Consider the following 5,999-nt stretch of genomic DNA (forward strand, 5'->3'; position numbering starts at 1 on the left):
TAAATGCCTACTATGAATCCAAGACTACTATATGTGCTGAGAATATAGCAGAAGGATTATATATTCTAGTAATGCTTTACCATTTCCTTTCCTTACACAGTCACTGTTCTTGTGGACTAAATCATGTGCCTTCCAAATTTGTAGGTTGAAACCCTGACTCCCAGCAATCAGAGTGTGACTTACTTGGAGACAGGGTCTTTACAAAGATCACTGTGGCTAGTGATGTCTTTAGGGTGGTCCCTAACCCAGAGCCATGTGTGTCCTCATGAGAAGTGGCGAAATTGGGACACAGACACACAGATGGAAGACCAAGTGCAGATGCACGGGCAACACAGGAAGGCGCAAGCTGAGCAGGGAGGCTTCGGGAGTGTCTTGGTTACTTTTCTCTCATTGCTGGGACAAAATACCTGACGCCCAGAATTAAGGAAGGAAACGTTTATTTTGCTTACAGTTTGTGGAGGTTTCAGTCCATACTTGGCAGATTACAAGGCAGAGTGGCACATGGCAGAGGACAACAGCTCATAGCGGCAGAACACAGCAAAGCAACAAGCACACACACAAGGGAGGAAAATGGCTAGAAGCACCCTCTTGCTCTCCCTTACATATGCAAACTATTCACCCCAGGGCAGGTGCAGCTCTCACACCCATAATCAATCAAATTCTAAAAGCCTGCCCCATGGCCTCATGAGGTTTGCGGGCACAGCCAGACACAAACCATAACAAGGAGAAACAAGCCTTTGTCAGACTGCTATCCTTCACAACGCCGGGAAGGTAGAGTTTCTGTGGGTTAAGCCATGCAGTCTGCAGTGCTTTGTTACTGAAGCCCTGACACTCAGCCTGGAAAAGGGAGACTGTGATCCTACTTTAAGATGAAGCAAGTCCAGGGAGTTATGAAACAATCCAGGTTCATAAAACTAATGAGTAGCCAGGTATGGTGGTTCATACCTATAATCCTGACAGCCTGGGTGAGCGAGGCAGGATGATTATACATTCCAGCCCAGCCTGGGCAATTTAGTAATTTAGCAAGACACAGTCTCAAAAAATTTAAAAAAGGCCTGGGAGATGCACCAGAGAGCATAGGCCCTTGGTTTAACCTCCAGTACCATTAAAAAAAAAACAACACAAAACACCCACAGAAAACTAGTGAGGCATTTTCAGACATTGGATTTTAAAAAATCTTCATACTTACTGAATGCATCAGCATTAAAGACATGTGCATCAGAATTTGTATAAGAAATTTTATACATTTTGAAGTTGAACAGTGAATCTTATATATGAGTGGCTAATAAATGCTAATGCAAGCATTTCAGGATTTTTGGAAATCCGTGTGAGAGTAAAGGGTCTTCCTTACTCCTCCCCTACCTGGAGTATCACACTCAGGTCTTACACTTGTGCTTTTGGGTAAACACAAATTAGAACTCGTTTCAAAGCAAATGAGGTAAAGGTGACTAAAAACTCCGTAACACCCCAAGTCAGAAATGGACAAACAAGACTGTCTCTTAAAGGGCTCTTTCATCTGAGGAGGAAAGAGGGGATGATTGGTTGTGGATGAGTCTGCAGGGAAGAACTAGGCCCAAACTCTTAGAAGGACAGACTCCCGCCCCATCAGGGTTCCATGGCACACAGGGAAGGTTTGGGGGTGGGTGAGGGGGTGTCATTGTTGGACAGGACAATATTTATTCTCACTTTTATCACAGAGCGTGAGTAGTTAGTTTAGGCCTAGGTACTGCTTATATTCTAAATTTTCTAGTGCTAGATGACAAGCTCTACCTCTTATTAATTCTGGACTCTGAAAGGTGAAGCACATCCACGGCTTGCTGTAGAACTAACCGAACACCCAAGAGCCTGTGGCAGAGGCAGCTGACTGTCCCCCAGATGCCCCCCCCAAGTGACTCCTGGGCAGGAGGAGGTGGTGGCCTCTTCACCTTGCTTCCTAGTTCCCCATGACAGATCAGTACCTGGTGTGACCTTGGAAGCCACACATCAAGAATGGCCGCCATAGCCCACAAATGACGTGCAGAGAGGAACATGACTTTCTCTTTCTCCTACCACGCAGGGACTCCACAGGAGATGCCCTGAAATAAAATTTATTGTGTCAAAGCCCTTGACTGTCAGTGTGTGCTCATTACAAGTCGCGTCCTGGTAACTACCGCAGGCTCTGAAGTGATGGCGCTGTCTTGAGACAGACGATAGTCTGTGCTGCCAAGAATGAAACAAAACTGAGCAAAATCCGGAAAATAACAAAATCCAGGCGACACTGACTTGAACAAAGTAGTGAGCATGAGAGGATAGTTTTAAACCCTTTAATTAAGAATTCCAAACTTTGAACTTCAATTCACAGGGGGAAATTTTTGATATTGACTTTAATTTCTTTGGCTTCAATTTACAAGATTAGTAATCTTGAGGTTTAAATTCTCAATGGAAAGGGCTCGATATTAAAACTTTGGGAAGTTCTGTTGTTGATATTTTATTATTAGAGGGCATTTGATTAGATTATAATCCCATTATTTGGTCTCACTGCAGAATATATGAAATGCTGTGCCAGAGAGTGTTTCTAAAGTAGTATTTGGTTTTTATTTGTTTGTCTTAGCTTTTTGTTTTTTTTGTGACAAGATCTCATTATGCAGTCTAGATTGGCCTTGAACTCATTCTATAGCCCAGGCAGGGCTGGAACTCATGGCGATCCTCCTGCCTCAGTCTCCTGGGTGTTGGGGATTACAGGTGTACACCACCACACTCTAAAGCAGAACTGAAACAGTAAATGGAAAAGAGTTGATTTTCAGCAGTGCCTACAGACTCACCGTAGAATTTGTTTAACCAATGCACAATGTTGATCCAAATCAGAGCATTTGTGGAGCCAAACCTATTTCTCAGCAGGTCTCTTGGAGGGGCCACAGCTGATGTTAGGGAGTGTCCCTGGGGCGGTGGGCACAGGGCTGCTCTGGTGGAGAATGTGTGCCTCCCTCAGGAAAATGGCCACAGCCCTGTGTGGTAATAGGGCTACACAGAATCCAGTGGATGAGAGGAAGCTGGGATGTATGAGTGGGAAGTGCTTTTCTCTTGGTTTCCAAGTTGAAGGATTTTCTGCCCACACACTTGCAGCCCGTTAACTCTGCTTTTAGGAAGGCGTCCACTTGGGAAGGGCCGATGAGCACGCATAGCTCTGCCCCCCTCTTCTCTTCCTTGGGAGGGATTGGGAGATCAAGATTCCTTTTCTGCTCCTCCATGCACAGGGCTTGTGCTTCTACCCACTCACCACCACAACCAGTTTTTATATCTGATCCAAGTCACATCTCCCAAGTTGCTTTCATTTGGTGTTTAAGGTGATAGTTTGATCCTTCTCCTATCTTGCTGCATTATTTGGTTTGTGGGGCCAGGCAGGGAAGAGGCATTCTATGCTTGGAATCCTTTGGAGATTCCAGCGGCTACACAGCAATGAGGGCAATGAGGGCAATGAGGTACAACGTGAAGTTTCTGTCTTCATACTATGAAGATCAGTCACTGGGTGCGCAGGCGCCTGACGGTTACCGGTCTCGCCATGGAGTGGAACGTGCTTGCGCTCCAGGCCCGAAAGAAAAGAACCAAGGCCAAGAAGGACAAAGTCTAAAGGAAAAATGAAACTCAGCACCGAGGCTCCGCCCCCTATTCTGAGGGTGATCTGCCAGAGCAGGAAGAGGAGGTTCTGGGATCTGATGGTGATGAGCAGGAGGACCCCAAGGACTACTGTAAAGGAGGTTATCATCTTGTGAAAATTGGCGATCTGTTCAATGGCAGACACCACGGGATCCAAAGGTTGGGATGGGGCACTTTTCAACAGTGTGGTTAGCATGGGAAAAGAAGGGAAAGAAGTTTGTGGCAATGAAAGTAGTTAAAAGTGCTGAACTTTATACTGAAACAGCACTAAATGAAACCCGGTTGCTGAAATCAGCTCGCAGTTCAGACCCCAGTGATCCAGAGACATGGTGGTTCAACTACTGGATGACTTTAAAATATCAGGAGTTAATGGAACACATGTCTGCATGGTGTTTGAAGCGCTGGGGTATCACCTGCTCAAGTGGATCATCAAGTCCAACTACCAGGGGCTTCCGTTGCCTTGTGTCAAAAGAATTATTCAGCAAATGTTACAGGGTCTGGACTATTTACACACCAAGTGCCGTGTCATCCACACTGACTTTAAACCAGAAAACATCTTGTTGACTGTGAACGAGCAATACATCCAGAGACTGGCAGCAGAAGCAACAGAATGGCAGCGATCTGGAGCCTCTCCACCTTCTGGGTCTGCAGGCAGCACTTCTCCCCAATCTAAACCAAAGAGTCAGATTCCATGGGCCAGGATCAGACAGTTATAGAGAGTGGTGCAGAGGTTGGTGCAACAGAAATTAATTGCAGTGGAGTAACTGAGGTCAGTAATTATACTGAGAACAGTAACAAAGAAACATTGAGGCTTACAAAGGGTCTCCATAATGCTAATGACTGTGATGTCTAAAATTTGAAGCAGGAACCTAGTTTCCTAAACTCCCAAAATGGAGACAACAGCACATCTCAAGAAACAGACTCTTGTACACCTGCGCCCCTGGAGGTGTCAGATACCATGGTGTGCCAGTGTTCCACAGCTGGAGACCAGTCATTCAGTGGGCAGCACATCGGCCAACTTCAAGAAAGCACTCAGGCAGAGACCGCTTGTGAAGAGGAGCAAGAGGAGGGACAGAATGGACCACTGGACAACACAGGAAACTCCACTGCTGGAAATTTTCTTGTGAATCCCCTTGAGCCAGACAATGTCGAAAAGCTCAAAGTGAAGATTGCTGATCTTGGAAAGGCCTGTTGGGTGCACAAACATTTCACTGAAGATATTCAAACAAGGCAGTAACGCTCCCTGGAAGTTCTGACAGGATCTGGCTATAGTACCCCGGCTGACATCTGGAGCATGACATGCATGGCCTTTGAACTGGCCACAGGCAATTGTTTCTTTGAACCTCACTCAGGAGAAGAGTACACCCGCGGTGAAGATCACATTGCACTGATCATAGAACTTCTAGGGAAAGTGCCTCGCAAGCTCATTGTGGCAGGAAAATATTCCAAGGAATTTTTCACCAAAAAAGGTGACCTGAAGCACATCAGGAACACCCTGGGGCGTGTTTGAGGTTCTGGCGGAGAAGTATGAGTGGTCTCAGGAAGAGGCGGCTGGCTTCACAGATTTCTTACTGCCCACGTTGGAGCTCGTCCCCGAGGAGAGCCACCGCTGCTGAGTGTCTCCGGCATCCGTGGTTCAACTCCTCAGCCACAGCCCCGTCCCACAGCAGCAGAGATCAGACACTGACCATCCTCCCACCTCTCCAGGCATTTTCCTCTTTTCAAGGGGGAAGCCCTTTTTCTTCAAGGGTTTCCAGATTTCTTTTTTCCCTTCATCCAGTATGTTCATTTGGGTTTGCTTACTTGACCCTGTGGAGATCCCCACTGCCTCTGGGTATCCTGGATAAATTTGGCCTTGCGGGGGCCTGCCAAAGACCAATGAACTAAAAATGTGAAATAGCCTCTGTCTTGGTTTGTCTTGGTTACTTTTCTCTCATTGCTGGGACAAAATACCTGACGCCCAAAATTAAGGAAGGAAAGGTTTATTTCGCTTATAGTTTGTGGAGGTTTTAGTCCATACTTGGCAAGTTACAAGGCAGAGTGGCACATGGCAGAGGGCTACAGCTTATGGCAGCAGAACACAGCAAAAACAACAAATACAAAAGGGAGGAATGGCTGCAAGCAGCCTCTTCTTCTCCCTTACATATACAAACTATCCACTCCAGGGCGGGTGTAGCTCTCACACCCATAATCAATCAAACCCTAAAAGCCTGCCCCATGACCGCATGAGGCTTTGGGGGGGGGACACACAGACACAAACCATAATAGCCTCTTACCTTCTCTACCCTTGCCTTTCCATCAGGGCATCCTGTAAATTGTAAACATCCTCTTTAAAAAAGAGCTACGAAGGCCTATGAGCCCATCCT

The 5,999-nt window shown here is 46.3% G+C and overlaps 1 pseudogene; it reads left to right on the forward strand.

Moving 5' to 3' along the window:
- The first annotated feature begins 3,511 nt into the window (after positions 1-3,511).
- Positions 3,512-5,520, forward strand: LOC102003598 (annotated as a pseudogene).
- The last annotated feature ends 479 nt before the right edge of the window (positions 5,521-5,999 follow it).

Source organism: Chinchilla lanigera, unplaced genomic scaffold (genome assembly GCF_000276665.1).
Source record: "Chinchilla lanigera isolate Chin_1 unplaced genomic scaffold, ChiLan1.0 scaffold00046, whole genome shotgun sequence".
NCBI classification, from domain to species: domain Eukaryota; kingdom Metazoa; phylum Chordata; class Mammalia; order Rodentia; family Chinchillidae; genus Chinchilla; species Chinchilla lanigera.